At 33.0% G+C, this 16275-nt stretch overlaps 1 long non-coding RNA gene across 1 annotated transcript; it reads left to right on the forward strand.

The window, feature by feature from the left end:
• Window positions 1-5213: 5213 nt before the first annotated feature.
• Window positions 5214-7277, forward strand: LOC146730156 (uncharacterized). Its single transcript, XR_014927766.1, has 5 exons — window positions 5214-5284; window positions 5544-5658; window positions 6146-6214; window positions 6473-6586; window positions 7211-7277. It is a non-coding gene; the product is annotated as an uncharacterized LOC146730156 (long non-coding RNA).
• Window positions 7278-16275: the final 8998 nt, after the last annotated feature.

Genomic DNA, 16275 nt, shown 5'->3' on the forward strand with positions numbered 1-16275 from the left:
CAATTTGCATAATATGCATAATTATCACGTTTCATTGAAATTTGGTTCATAGATGCTCTTGGGTAATCCACAGACGTGATTAATTTAAACTAAACTTTCTTTGACTTGTGCGTGTTTGTTGAGTGGATTAGTTTAATACATTTTCCCAAATTCTCATCGCTTAGGCTTTGTAGGACAGCTCCTCGTAATAAAATATCGTCTATAATTATTCGTCCATAATTAGTTATTATTTTCATTATTGCTATTTGCATGGCAACATCACCTTAATGTAATATATTGATTAAGGGCGTGTGTCAAGGGCGATACTTCATAACAATTCGTTCTTAACATTTGATTATTGAATACAGAATCGTTCATACATTACAGTTTCTATGGCAACTGGATTCAGCTGTGTCTCAAACAAATTATTACTTCTGTCAAGAACAATCCATATCCTGAGTATTGGTCTATAACGTGTTCAGTTATTATTTTGACAGGCACCCATACATATGAAAGACGAACAAACAAACAATCCAAGAGCAGCAAAAACAAAAACAGATGAGAGTGTGCATGTATTGTTAGCGGCTTGCACTCCTAAACTCCTGAACAGACTAGCTTGTTGTCCTCTATCCATTCCTTCTGTGTTATCCTAATAAGTAGCAGTACTAGTATACAAAGATATTCTGAGTTAAATATTGTATACAAATGAATAATGCTACACATATTGTGTAACAGCACATGTGCTGAATGTAAGCTGTAGGTGTGATAATAACGTCATTTTCATAAGATTGTGTTTTTAAATTTATAGAAATCCAATAAAGAGGCGTTTGTGAAACCATGCAAAAAGTTGCTGATGATGATGCATTAAAGAAAGTAGAAAATGAATTAGGAGTAGTGCATAATATACCTTCACAAGACACAGCTAATGTTTTGTTGGACATGGTGGAAATACTACCAGGTAGTTCACTACAGAAAACCCAACAGGTAGCAGGGATTATCAGAGAGGGGGGAAATGAAGAACTAGCAGAGAAAATACAGAACAAAGGTAAACATAGTAATAATGAGAATTGAATGTATATGTTATCACATTGAATATATAATCTATTTATAATGTTTATTTTTAAGTTAAATGATATCAAAATATGATTGCTGAATGAGCATGTACATGTTAAATAATGTGTTAGCTTTCAAGCGTTCACATGCACTATATAGCAAATATAGAATTGCTTGTTAATCAATGATATCACAGTGACAGATTCACATACACTATATAGCATATAGAATTAATTGTTAATTCATGATATCACAGTGACAGATTTACATGCACTATATAGCATATAGAATTAATTGTTAATCAATGATATCACAGTGACAGATTTACTATTGTTGTTATGTTAACATCATTATATATTCGATGTACCAGGTAGTACTTTGATGTTTGTATTTATTTATTTATTTAGTATGTTGTAATCTTTCTATAGTTGATGAGGATATGTTCAATAAATTGTTTGTTGAGTTGAGTCAGCATATAGGCAAGGGTGAGTAACATATCCCTAATCATTCTACACACTGAGAAATTAGACTCTCCCAAGAATTAAATGCCTCATGTTCCAATCAAGGATACTGACATCTGCATGATGGGTAGCTATTGCCAGCCAGACATCAAAATAAATTATTCTGACCTTTTTTTTTTTACAAAAACTAGTCTGATTCATATAATACAAAATACAATGTATTATTACATATGTACTGCTGTTTATTTTGATTCGTCCCTGAAATCAAAATCGGTATTTCCACACCCCATATGCAAATGAGGTCTGAGAGCGAACAAAGTACTCCCTTCAGGAGTACCGTTTTTCGAAACATAGCAGAAATAAACAATATTTTTCGCTTGGGGTACATGAATATACTCGCCGAGTGAAATGAAATTTGAACAACTGTAATGGTACTTTAAGGCAGTCACTTATTTTGACTAAAACTAATTTGCATATCACCCATGCAATAATGTCTTCGGTATTTTCACGGTCGATATGCAAATGAACATGGTATTTCCATTGGCTACCGAACTATTTTTATTTTGTAAACACCGTTTCGTCTGCTATTTTTATCCGATTCAAATCGTTTTTGGCATACTAGGTGTACATGACATGGAATACTACGATTGGGAGAACTTAATGTATGTTGACCACCTGGAAACTGAGTTTTATGAACCTTGAACCTGCCTTGAAGGGCTCTCAGAAGAACCAACCGCAGTAAAATCAGCGATTACTATGGCGCCGCAACCATCAACATCGAGATACCAGGAGGTTTGTGCTGGCGGCGTTACTCAGTTCCAAATAAAGATTATTAAAGCCAAATGAGCAACATTTTAACTGGCAACCAAGACTCATTCAATCCACGACCACAAAGCAACATCACAAACGAAGTTGTAGCGTCCAGCTCAGCGACGACCACTGTCGAAGAAAGTCATCCCGTCAGTTGAGTACCGCAGCTGCACGGCATGTTTGCCAATGCACAGATCTGTGAAGGAACTTTTAACTTTAACATAAACTGTGTATCATAGTCGTCCAGTTCAAGTTCTGGTTCTGTCGTGGCCCCAACTAAACGTCCACGAGTTATTTATTCGGACAGTGATTCAGATTAGACGTCTGATTACTTTATTTTCACACAGATGCGTTCTACACTGACACGCGTTGCTAGGGCGTAACACTATCTTGGAACATATTAATGAGCAATGGGGTTCCCCACCTATGTCTCATACCGGTTTGTTGCACGTTCTTTCTTTAATATGAAATAATCAAATATGGAACATATGTAATAATAACAGAACCCTACACCCTCGAGATGCGGTGTATTCTGCTGTACTTTCACTCGCTTTGCTCGCTTCGCTCGTGAAAGTACGGCCGCAGGATACACCGCATCACTCGTGAAAATAACTTCCATACGCAACGAAAGCCATGGGTAGGGTATGGGCTTCTGTCATATTAATCTTCGTCTGAATGCAGTCCCAAAACATAGATCTTTATTTGTCTGACGTCTGGTTTGTCCATGTTTATTTAATGGTCGGATTTCAATATGCACAGTTTTTGGTCGAACTTGGTACATACATTGAGCATAATGGGAGTTGATTGGATTTGAATTAGTCGGCTGATTGACATGTTGTAAAAATAAATGAATTAGTTCCAGACACATCTCTATGAGATGTTTTAACTAATTTTTATGGAAATTATTACATTTTGACGGGACTTAAGAATACAAGGCTAAAACATCCAAACTAATCAACTTCCTTTTTTTCTTGAGTATCATTAAATTCACAGATGTGGTTTGCGTTTGAAATTATTTGGATTGGTGACATATTTTGGCAGCAATATTGGATTAAAAAAACTCAAAATAAAATACTATATATATAAAATACTCAAAAATCAATTCCCTATTTCTCTGGAATCAAATACATTGATCTGTTATATGACTTATGTGTGACATGTACCTTTAAAAACACACCACAATTGATCTTGTGCTATGCAGTCATCTTGGATTTAAGTGAAACAGGAAGTGATATGCTATATTTTTCACAATTGTGATCATTTAAGATATAGTATGTGTGTTGTAATAACGCGAAAAGTTCTATTTTATACAAACTTAGTATCTAGTATATATGGATAACTTTCAGAACATGAAACAGTTTTGAAATTCAGTAATCATCACTATTTATTAATTTGTACTAAGTTGTATTGATGGTTCTTACAACTATCATTTAGATTTTCTAAAAATTCCACATATAATTCAGGATTATTTTATGTGTATATTACAGAACCATTAAAGTCATTAAAACAATACTGCAATCCGAATATACCAGAATCACGCATGGAGAAGCTTGAAACCGCATATGATGTCTTTAAAGATCTGTATCATCAGAGAATCATCAGCTACACGAATACTAGCTATTTGGAAGAGATTTTAACAAAAATTGGAAAAGGTATCCTGATATCTAAAATCGATTTCCATCTATATGGTACGTTAAAAGGGCAATACAGCATCTTGAAAAGTGTTAAATGCTATGCGCGTGGGAAACGAATTCAATGTACTATCATAATATCTGATGTTTGAAACACTTTTCTAATTGATTCAGAGGCAAACTTAATTAATATAACCCATAAGCACTGCAAATAAGAATACATGTTGAGAAATGCTTGTTTAGTTGGTTTGTTATCATGGAGTAGCGATCATTTTAGTTAACGTCATTGATTCTTTATTCTCACAAATATTTTTCTATTTTTGGCACAAATCGTTTAATCTCCCTGAAAACTACCAGCCCAATTGATTTAATGTTTGTTGTGCATAGAATGTTCGCGAACATTTTAGTCCACGTGCGTCCGTGTGTCCATGCATCCGTGCGTGTGTACGTCTGGACGTGTATCTTTGACATAACTGGACCAATTACATTCAAACTGCACACATACATCATACGTAATATTATGCCGAATGGCAGCTATCTTTGTACTGAAAATCATCAAAATCAAGCATTTCTTGGCTGTTTACAGATGTATTTTGTAAGTATATACATTGAACATTATGGGACCTTTGTTTTTCAGATAAGATTCAAAATTGACAAATAGCGGTCATTATGTTTAATGAATATGGTTCTAGTGCCATATCTCTGACATGCTTTGACTGATAATGTTCAAATGTTATATATTCATTATACATCATGTCATAAGGGCCGAATGGTTGCCACTTTTGTGCTGAAAAATCACGCATTTCTGGCATTCCGGAACTTGGTACATAAATCAGACATTATTGGTTCTTGATGCGCGTCATTTTGTTTGTCGGATTAAAAATGACCGACTGGCAGCCATTTTGTTTTAATGAATGCGGTTCTAGTGCCATATATTTGACTTGCTTTGACTTATTTTATATTTTATATATTCATTATACATCATGTCATAGATATACAGATGTATTGATATGACAATCTGATTCAAAATGGCCAACCAGTGGCTATTTTGTTTTATTTAATGCAGAGCAATATTTCTGAATATGACTATATAACTATATAACTTAGACATAAATATTTCTTTATTTTACTTCATCTGTGTTCTGGTGGTAGTTACATTTTCTCTTTTGAACATAGCTTTACTAGAATATTTTTTAATTAGTGACATTGTATTGTGTTCAATTTGTTGGTATAATGACGTTAAACCTGTTTACAATTGATTTGAGTATCTTTCAATACTAGGTGCACTACTCACAGCAAATCGCAAAAGAAAATGTAATGAAGACCATTCTCTGGAACAGGAAGTAGCTGGTATGTTTATTCCACTTTTATTGTGTGTAATCTTGTCATTATATAGATATCAAGCCCAAATAGTTCATAGTAACATGTGTACATTCATTTGTTTAATTATCCAAAATATTCACTGTCTACAGATTAATTATTGCTATTTAGTAACCATAATGCATTTTGGTGCCATCTAGTTTAAAATTTTCTAAATTTGTGCAGATAGATTTACAAGAAACAGTGCACTTTTCTCTCAGCAAAGTTTTTCTTATTTTAATAAATCCAGTTACCCGTAGCATGACAAGTAAAAAAAAATGGCACAGGAGGGAAAGCAAAGACTACAACTGTAACAAAGAAGACAGCTGTGACAAAGAGCAAAGTACCAGACACAAAGGAAACTGGTAAAAAAAATCAAATATGTCATTTCCTCGCCAAGTCCTAATACAGTGTAACAGTGTATGGAGTATATGCTGGGATGTTAGCAAAACTAATCAGAATTGTTGCCACATATAGTGGTGACATTAAAAAGTGAAAACGGTACAGGAAGAAAAGAAAAAACTACACTTGTAATAAATTGTGCAGACACAAAAGAAATTGGTGAAGGAAAACATTTTTTTTTACAGTTTTACTGCCATCATTCATTTACCAAATATAAATTGTTTTCAACTACTTAGTTCAAGCTGTGTATAATATCATTCCACTGTTTCAGTCAATGTGACATAAACATTTCTTTATTTTACTTCATCTGTGTTATGGTGGTAGTTACATTTTATCTTGTGAACATAGCTTTACTAGAATATGTTCTAATTAGTGACATTGTATTGTGTTCAATTTGGTATAATGACGTTAAACCTTTTTACAATTGATTTGAATATCTTTCAATACTAGATGCACTACTCACAACAAAGCGCAAAAGGAAATGTAATGAAGACCATTCTCTGGAACAGGAAGTAGCTGGTATATTTATTCCACTTTTATTGTGTGTAATCTTGTCATTATATAGATATCAAGCCCAAATAGTTCATAGTAACATGTGTACATTCATTTGTTTAATTATCCAAAATATTCACTGTCTACAGATTAATTATTGCTATTTAGTAACCATAATGCATTTTTATGCCATGTAGTTTAAATTTTACAAAATTTGTGCAGATAGATTTACAAGAAACAGTGCACTTTTCTCTAAGCACGTTTTTCTTATTTTAATAAATCCAGTTACCTGTATCATGACAAGTGAAAAAAATGGGACAAGAAGGAAAGCAAAGACTACAACTGTAACAAAGAAGACAGCTGCGACAAAGAGCAAAGTACCAGACACAATGGAAACTGGTAAGAAATTTTCAAATATGTCATTTGCACGCCAATCCGTAATACAGTGTAACAGTGTATGGAATATATGCTGGGATGTTAGCAAAACTAATCAGAATTGTTGTCACATATAGTAGTGACTTTAATTAAAGTTTTATTTTATCTTATTAAGGGCAGGCCATTAGAAACTCTGGAATGGCAGAATTAAACAAAATCATGGAAATAAAGTCCTACAGGGATCAATAATAGAACCAAATTTCTACACTCCTATTTCTTTGGATAAAACATTACACACAGACACAATAAAAAATGCAGTGAATTATCATTAAAAAATAGCACAAGTTTATGTGAAGAAAAAAAAATATTTTGTATAGTTTTTCTGCCATCTTTCATTTTACCAAATATAAATTTGTTGTCAAATACTTGGTTCAAGCTGTGTGTAATATCATTCCATTGTTTCAGTCAATGTGACATAAACATTTATTTTATTTTACTTCATCTGTGTTATGGTGGTAGTTACATTTTCTCTTTTGAACATAGCTTTACTAGAATATTTTGTAATTAGTGACATTGTATTGTGTTCAATTTGTTGGTATAATGACGTTAAGCCTGTTTACAATTGATTTGAATATCTTTCAATACTAGGTGTACTACTCACAGCAAAGCGCAAAAGAAAATGTAATGAAGACCAGTCTCTGAAACAGGAAGTAGCTGGTATGTTTATTCCACTTTTATTGTGTGTAATCTTGTCATTATATATATATCAAGCCCAAATAGTTCATAGTAACATGTTAAAAGATTTCTGTGTGCATTCATTTGTTCAATTATTGCTATTTAATCACGATAATACATTTGTTGTGCAATCTAGTTTAAAATTTCCAATATTTGAGCAGTTAGATTTTCAAGAAACAGTGCACTTTTCTCTAATCAAGTATGTTTTATTTCACCAGATCCAGTTACCTGTAGCAAGGAAGGAAATAATTTTAAATGTCGGACTCAAAAGCAATAACATAAAATAATTGTTTTATTTTTTTATTCTAGGCAAAATAATTACTAGTAGAATATAACAAATCAATAATTTCCGCTGTAGTCACTGAATCTGTTTGATTTGTCGAGTTTTGCTTGGTCTCAGTATATTAATTTAGTCAATTGTATGATAAATATGGTATGTGTATTGACTGTCAAAATAATACCTTAGTTCAAAATGTATTTCAAATCATGGCATGTTTTCATAAATATCCAGTTATATTTGGTTTCAGTACATTACTTTAGTCAATTGTATGATAAATATGGTATGCATATTGACTGCCAGAATAATACTTTAATTCAAAATGTATTTCAAATCATGGCATGTTTTCATAAATATCCAGTTATGTTTGGTTTCAGTACATTACTTTAGTCAATTGTATGATAAATATGATATGTGTATTGACTGACAAAACAATACCTTAGTTCAAAATGTATTTCAAATCATGGCATGTTTTCATAAATATCCAGTTATATTTGGTTTCAGTACATTATTTAGTCAATTGTATGATAAATATGGTATGCATATTGACTGCCAGAATAATACTTTAATTCAAAATGTATTTCAAATCATGGCATGTTTTCATAAATATCCAGTTATGTTTGGTTTCAGTACATTACTTTAGTCAATTGTATGATAAATATGATATGTGTATTGACTGACAAAACAATACCTTAGTTCAAAATGTATTTCAAATCATGGCATGTTTTCATAAATATCCAGTTATATTTGGTTTCAGTACATTATTTAGTCAATTGTATGATAAATATGGTATGCATATTGACTGCCAGAATAATACCTTAATTCAAAATGTATTTCAAATCATGGCATGTTTTCATAAATATCCAGTTATATTTGGTTTCAGTACATTACTTTAGTCAATTGTATGATAAATATGGTATGCATATTGACTGCCAGAATAATACTTTAATTCAAAATGTATTTCAAATCATGGCATGTTTTCATAAATATCCAGTTATGTTTGGTTTCAGTACATTACTTTAGTCAATTGTATGATAAATATGATATGTGTATTGACTGACAAAACAATACCTTAGTTCAAAATGTATTTCAAATCATGGCATGTTTTCATAAATATCCAGTTATATTTGGTTTCAGTACATTATTTAGTCAATTGTATGATAAATATGGTATGCATATTGACTGCCAGAATAATACCTTAATTCAAAATGTATTTCAAATCATGGCATGTTTTCATAAATATCCAGTTATATTTGGTTTCAGTACATTACTTTAGTCAATTGTATGATAAATATGGTATGCATATTGACTGCCAGAATAATACTTTAATTCAAAATGTATTTCAAATCATGGCATGTTTTCATAAATATCCAGTTATGTTTGGTTTCAGTACATTACTTTAGTCAATTGTATGATAAACATGATATGTGTATTGACTGACAAAACAATACCTTAGTTCAAAATGTATTTCAAATCATGGCATGTTTTCATAAATATCCAGTTATATTTGGTTTCAGTACATTATTTAGTCAATTGTATGATAAATATGGTATGCATATTGACTGCCAGAATAATACCGTAATTCAAAATGTATTTCAAATCATGGCATGTTTTCATAAATATCCAGTTATATTTATTTTCAGTACATTACTTTAGTCAATTGTATGATAAATATGGTATGCATATTGACTGCCAGAATAATATCTTAATTCAAAATGTAATTCAAATCATGGCATGTTTTCATAAATATCCAGTTATGTTTGGTTTCAGTATATTACTTTAGTCAATTGTATGATAAATATGATATGTGTATTGACTATCAAAACAATACCTTAGTTCAAAATGTATTTCAAATGATTTCGTGTTTTCATAAATATCCAGTTATATTTGGTTTCAGTACATTATTTAGTCAATTGTATGATAAATATAGTATGCATATTGACTGTAAAAACAATACCTTAGTTCAAAATGTATTTCAAATGATTTCGTGTTTTCATAAATATCCAGTTATATTTGGTTTCAGTACATTATTTAGTCAATTGTATAATAAATATAGTATGCATATTGACTGTCAAAACAATACCTTAGTTCAAAATGTATTTCAAATGATTTCGTGTTTTCATAAATATCCAGTTATATTTGGTTTCAGTACATTATTTAGTCAATTGTATAATAAATATAGTATGCATATTGACTGTCAAAACAATACCTTAGTTCAAAATGTATTTCAAATGATTTCGTGTTTTCATAAATATCCAGTTATATTTGGTTTCAGTAGATTACTTTAGTCAATTGTATAATAAATATAGTATGCATATTGACTGTCAAAACAATACCTTAGTTCAAAATGTATTTCAAATGATTTCGTGTTTTCATAAATATCCAGTTATATTTGGTTTCAGTACATTATTTAGTCAATTGTATGATAAATATGGTATGTGTATTGACTGTCAAAATAATATCTTAATTCAAAATGTATTTCAAATCATGGCATGTTTTCATAAATATCCTGTTATGTTTGGTTTCAGTACATTATTTAGTCAATTGTATGATAAATATGGTATGTGTATTGACTGTCAAAATAATATCTTAATTCAAAATGTATTTCAAATCATGGCATGTTTTCATAAATATCCTGTTATGTTTGGTTTCAGTACATTATTTAGTCAATTGTATAATAAATATAGTATGCATATTGACTATCAAAATAATACCTTAATTCAATATGTATTTCAAACCATGGCGTGTTTTCACAAATATCAAGTTATGTTTGGTTTCAGTACATTATTTAGTCAATTGTATGAAAAATATGGTATACATATTGACTGTCAAAATAATACCTTAATTCAAAAAGTATTTCAAATCATGGCGTGTTTTCATAAATATCAAGTTATGTTTGGTTTCAGTAAATTACTTTAGTAAATTGTATGATAAATATACAATTCCATATATTCCATATAGCACTTGGACGCCCATACACCCCCATCACTATGTCACCCATTGTGTGCATTCCACAGACCGCTTGGATGCCCATACACCCCATCACTCTGTCACCCATTGTGTGAGTTCCACAGACCGCTTGGATGCCCATACACCCCATCACTCTGTCATCCATTGTGTGAGTTCCACAGACCGCTTGGACGCCCATACACCCCATCACTCTTGTCATCCATTGTGTGAGTTCCACAGACCGCTTGGATGCCCATACACCCCATCACTCTGTCATCCATTGTGTGAGTTCCACAGACCGCTTGGACGCCCATACACCCCATCACTCTGTCATCCATTGTGTGAGTTCCACAGACCGCTTGGACGCCCATACACCCCATCACTCTGTTATTCATTGTGTGAGTTCCACAGACCGCTTGGATGCCCATACACCCCATCACTCTGTCATCCATTGTGTGAGTTCCATAGACCGCTTGGATGCCCATACACCCCATCACTCTGTCATCCATTGTGTGAGTTCCACAGACCGCTTGGACGCCCATACACCTCATCACTTTGTCATCCATTGTGTGAGTTCCACAGACCGCTTGGACGCCCATACACCCCATCACACTGTTATCCATTGTGTGACTTCTACAGACCGCTTGGATGCCCATACACCCCATCACTCTGTCACCCATTGTGTGAGTTCCACAGACCGCTTGGATGCCCATACACCCCATCACTCTGTCATCCATTGTGTGAGTTCCACAGACCGCTTGGACGCCCATACATCTCATCACTTTGTCATCCATTGTGTGAGTTCCACAGACCGCTTGGACGCCCATACACGCACATCACTCTGTTACCCATTGTGTGAGTTCCATGGACTGCTTAGACACCAATACAGCCCATAACTCTCGCACCCATTGTGTGAGTTCCTCAGACTGCTTGGATGCCCACACACCCCATCACTCTGTCATCCATTGTGTAAGTTCCACAGACTGCTTGGATGCCCATACACCCCTTCACTCTGTAATCCATTGTGTGAGTTAATAATAATGTTTAATAATGTTTATTTGCCATAGATTACATAAAAAATAACAATACAGCAATAAATAATAACTAATAAATATTGATAAATAATAATAATATTAATCTATGGCTGGGAAACAGAAATTAGCTCATGCAGAGCTAGTCTAGTCTATTTCCCATCAACATATATTTGTAAATAGCTATTTATTAAAAAGGGCAATCAAGTAGACAGAAAAAACTTATTTACAATGGTTTGCTTACACACCGATACATGTTTGTATGCCTCTATATATACATATTGGAATATAACTATGGATGATTACAGTGGATTAAATAGTCTTTCACTTCTTTTTTAAAATTTGCTCGAATACGAATCAATTGGATATCCAGGGGTAAGCTGTTCCAAATTTTAGTTCCCTGGTAATCGACTGAAAACTGCCCCAAATTTGTCTTTTTCATTGGTAGAAGAAAGTTTGAATTATCCCTTGACCTAGTGTGATAATGGTGAGTATGGAAATTGAAATAGTAATTAAGGTCACGTGGCAATCTGTGAAATTGTAGGTCATGTATAAATGTACATAGCTGATACTTAAATTGGTCATATATATTGAGAATACGTAGTGACTGAAAAAGAGGTTTACTATGTGCACAGTAGTCTTTAAATAGCATGATATGAACAAGCTTTTTTTGTTGTTTATATATAGGGTCCAGAAATGTGCGATACGTACTACCCCATACTTCTAAACCATAGGAGATATGAGGAAGAATTAGAGAATTATACAGAAGGATAAGAACGTATTTGGGAAGTGTATGTCTGAGCTTAGCAATTAAGCCAATTAAAGGAGTTATCTTTGCTAAAACTCTATTAATATGCGGCTTCCATGTGAGATGTTTATCTATCACCACACCAAGATAAGTAGTAGTATCGACTTCCTGGAGAACTGCATTGTTTAAATGTATGTTTTGTTTGTTTACCAGCTGTTTCTTAGAGGTGGAAAACAGCGTGTAATTAGTTTTGTTGGTATTAATTGTAAGTTTATTAGTGTTGCACCATGTGTTCACCATATCTAAATGTAAATCAACTTCAGCGCTGGGTATATTGTTACTGGAAAATGAATGAAAAAGATTTGAGTCATCAGCAAATAATTTAATTTGGAAGTAAGTTGATGATGCAGGAATATCGTTTATATAAATTAGAAAAAGTAACGGTCCAAGGATGGAACCTTGTGGCACACCATAATTAATTGGGAGAGTGGAGGAGGTATGGCCATCAGCTTGAACAAACTGTTTTCGATTCAATAGATAGTTTTCAAGCCACTTTAAAGGTTTTCCACGAATACCATAGGAACTTAATTTGGAAAGAAGAATGTTGTGATTTATCGTGTCGAAGGCCTTAGTAAAATCCAGGAATACCCCCATCACGATATTACCATCATCAATTTTATTAATTAATTCATAGAAAAGATCTATTAACGCAAGCTTGGTACTGTATTTTCTGCGAAATCCATATTGGTGCTTATTGATAATATTAAATTTGTTAAGAAAGGAAGATAATTGTTTGTGCAGAGTTCCATAGACCGCTTGGACGCCCATACATCCATCACTCTGTCACCCATTGTGTGAGTTCCATGGACTGCTTGGACACAAATACAGCCCATCACTCTGTCATACATTGTGTGAGTTTCACAGACCGCTTGGACGCCCATACACCCCATCACTCTGTCATCCATTGTGTGAGTTCCATAGACCGCTTGGACGCCCATACACCCACATCACTCTGTCATCCATTGTGTGAGTTCCACAGACCGCCTGGATGCCCATACACCCCATCACTCTGTCACCCATTGTGGGAGCTACACATACCGCTTGGACGCCCATACACCCATCACCCTGTCACCCATTGTGTGAGTTCCACAGACTGCTTGGACGCCCATACACCAACATCACTCTGTCTTCCATTATGTGAGTTCCATGGGACCACATGGATTCTGTACATGCCTTTGTAACTCTGTCATCCATTGTGCGAGTTCCACGAAATGCTTGAAGGCCTATACACCACATCACTCTGGCACCCATTGTGTGTGTTGACCCGGATGAAAAAACACATGATAATGCGCCATGTATCAACCCAACCAACCAAAAATGACCATAACAAATAAACATAAAATATTGAATCATGTATCAACACAACCAGCCAAGTATAACTCTGACAAATAAACACATAATAATGCCCCACTTATCAACCCAACCAGCTAAATATAACCCTGACAAATGAACACAAAGCCATACATTGCATATCAACCCAATCAGCTTAATATGACAAACACAATAAATGAATCATATACATACAACCCAAATTATGCAAATATTACCTCGTCAAATAGACAAAATATAATGCATCACATGAAGACCCAATCAGCCAAATATAGGCAAAAAAAATTAACACAAAATAATGCATCATGTATTAACCCTTCCAGCAAAATACACGTCTGACAAATAAACAGATAGTAATGCACCATCATCAACTTTCCATTTCAAGCTAAGGAGAATTCCAAGATAATTAAAGTTCCTGACAATGTCAATTTCATTTCCTTCAAAGAGGAATAGGTCATTTTCAGTAGCCAATTTTTGTTTTAACCTTGTACTTTACCTTACTGTACATGTCCTTGATTATCCTGTGTATTCTGCCTGAAACACCGAATCTTATTAATTTTAAATATACGCCATTATGCCAGACACTATCAAATACCTGTTTTTAGATCTGAAAAGCAGGCATATAGACGTTTTTTACAGTCTGTTGATCTGTGCTGCTATTCAAATATTTGTTGATGATTGTTTTTAAAATAAAAATGCTGTCAGTTGTGCGACCGTTTTTCCGAAAGCCAAATTGATAAAATATTATTTTGGTCTAGAAAGTTTGTTAATCTCGTGTTAAGAATGCTGGAGAAAAGTTTCCCGAAATGGCTTGATATCGCAATTCCTCTATAATTTGATGGGCTACTTTTAAAACCAGACTTACATATTAGGACTATTAAATACTTGAACTCCAAGATTCCGGGAAAATGTTTGAATTGTATACAATATTAAAATGTTAATGAATATGAATATTAGATAGTATTGGCCATATTTGAACATTTTGTTGCACATTTCATCCACTGCCGATGCTTTATCAGTCTTATTAGGACACATACTTTTTTTCTTTTTTATCCAGTTCTGATATCTCATACTGATATCTCATGATATCTGATACCTTGGAATTATGAGAGTCACTATCGATTTGATCGGTATTGATATGATTCAGCAATTTATTATAATATTTCAAACATTCATTTGGTGTGGTAGTCTCATTAATTTGTTTATATCCCCATTCAATTCTTTTAAGATTCTCCAAAACATGAATGAATGCATCACCTTTTGAGTTTTCTAGATTATTTAACTGTAATTTTTCTCCTCTCTCTTTTTTTACTCAAACTTTTTCACTTTAAAGAATTTCCCTGAGGGAATTTCTGTAGCAAGTTTGAAAAACTTCTAAATTCTTAATTGTCAACAGTCTCGGTCAAACCATGAATTTTATTTTTAGCTTTATTATTTTTTTTTTAATTTTGGTGTGAAATTTTCACACATTTATTGGCTAAAGATGAGAGGAGATTTTTTGATATAAAATCATTGCTGGCAATGGTTCTAAGTCATCTAAGTTTCCAGCACTTGGTTGATCACTTACAGTAGCATTTACAGATATGGACAGTGGTCGGAAATAAGTTATGTACTCTGAAATACTGAATCAAGTTGTATGATTTTTTTAGATACAACTCCAAAATCAACTGCACTACTGCCATTTGGTGCGTAAGGTAAGTTTTCCCGTAGAGTCCCAAATGTACGGCCGTTGAGAATGAATAAACATAAGCGAGTTAAATTCCTCCCAAATTTCTTGATAGAGTATTCAGAATCAACATCCATATTGCATCTTTGTCTAAAATTATCATTAATATAGTTAGAATGGAGTGGGAGATGATGATTGTTATCTATATTGACTGTGTCATTGAGGTTGCCAATTCTGGAATTAATGTCACCTAAAACAATTGCATCCCCAGCTGATGAAAATTTAAATGATATTCATTTCCAGAATATGAAATAAATCCAAATCATTATTTTTATAAATTTAACAATTTTCTGGTGGGAGGTAAATACATCCAATTGAAAATAATGGTTTGTTAATTTTTCATGGTCTGTATTACCATTTGCTATTGTAATGTGATGTCTGTATTGGCTGTAAGACAGCTACACCACCTCTTTGACGTTTAGAATTATTTCCCAAATTTCTATCTTTCTTTAAAAACACACATTTTATCTACTAGGAATACTACTACTACTGCTATTGTGTAGCCAAGTGTCTTGCAAGCAAATGAAGTCAAGTGATAAAATGAAGCTTGCAAAATTATCCTCTGATAATTTGGTACCTAAACCATTAACATTACAGCTACCCATTTTAACAGAAGTAATGGGACTGGAATATGACAGTTTTGTAAATTGTGCTTTCATATTTAAATTAACAATGACTACCCTTTTCAATGAAACAATAAGAGGGAAAAAAATAAAAATACAAAATACAAATTGCTGAAAAAAATAATGATTATATATATAAATATAGAAAAAATAATAAATATATATATATTTAAATAGCAGTTGTAAAAATGTGGATTTCTATTTTCATATTGTGCTTGGTAACTTTGGATACAAT

The sequence above is a fragment of the Saccoglossus kowalevskii genome, chromosome 20 (genome assembly GCF_978046115.1).
Source record: "Saccoglossus kowalevskii chromosome 20, keSacKowa6.1, whole genome shotgun sequence".
Lineage (NCBI taxonomy): Eukaryota > Metazoa > Hemichordata > Enteropneusta > Harrimaniidae > Saccoglossus > Saccoglossus kowalevskii.